Below are 922 nucleotides of genomic sequence, written 5' to 3'. Positions count from 1 at the left end.
AGTCGTTAAATGTTAGTCCATATATTTTAAAGTGTTTAACCAAATTTGCATTTCCAAGATAAACCTGACTCGGTCATCATGTATCAACCTTTCTATATATTTTGGGGCTTGTTTTAGTCAACCATTTTAAGGCTTTTAAAATTTATGTTCATGGATAATATTGACCTATTGTTTTCTGGTAATTTTTTTCTTCTTGTTTTGGTATGGTAATTCTAACCTTGAAGAAGGGTTTTGAAGCATTCTCTCTTCCTCAATCTTCTCAGGAATTTGTATAGAATTGTTATTACTTCTTCCTAAAATATTTGATAGGATGACAGTGAAGTTTCTCTGGGTAGAATTTTATTTGTGGGAAGGATCATAATCATAATTATACTGTGTAGTATAGGTCTGTTCGTAGTATCTGTTTCTTCTTGAATAAGCTTCAGTAGTTTTTGTCTTTCAAGGAATACATTACTTTTCTAATTTCTGACACTGGTAAGTCTGTCTAGAATTTATTAATTTTTTACCTTTTCAAAGAAGGTCATTTCTTTAATTTTTGCCTATTCTTTTGTTTTTGGTAAGTATTCGATAATATAAATCATTCTAGTTAATCGATAATGTTGTTCAAGTCTTCCAAATCTTACTGATTTTCTGACTACTTGTTCTGTAAATTATTGAAAGAGGAATGTTATAATTTTCTAACATATTGCCAATTTGTCTATTTCTCCTCCAACATATAAGTTTTCATTCTACAAATCTTGAAGATCTGTTATTTGGTGTATAAATTTCAAGAGTTAGTATGCTCTCTTTATGAATTTACCCTTTTATAAATTTGAAATGACTTTTTTTGTGTGTCTGGCAATGTATTTTGCTCTAAAATCTACTTTACATCCTATTAATATAGCCACTGAAGATTTCTTTTGATTAGTATTAATATATATTT

Source organism: Propithecus coquereli, unplaced genomic scaffold (genome assembly GCF_000956105.1).
Source record: "Propithecus coquereli isolate 6110/MARCELLA unplaced genomic scaffold, Pcoq_1.0 Scaffold275, whole genome shotgun sequence".
NCBI classification, from domain to species: Eukaryota; Metazoa; Chordata; class Mammalia; order Primates; family Indriidae; genus Propithecus; species Propithecus coquereli.
This window is presented reverse-complemented; position numbering follows the sequence as displayed.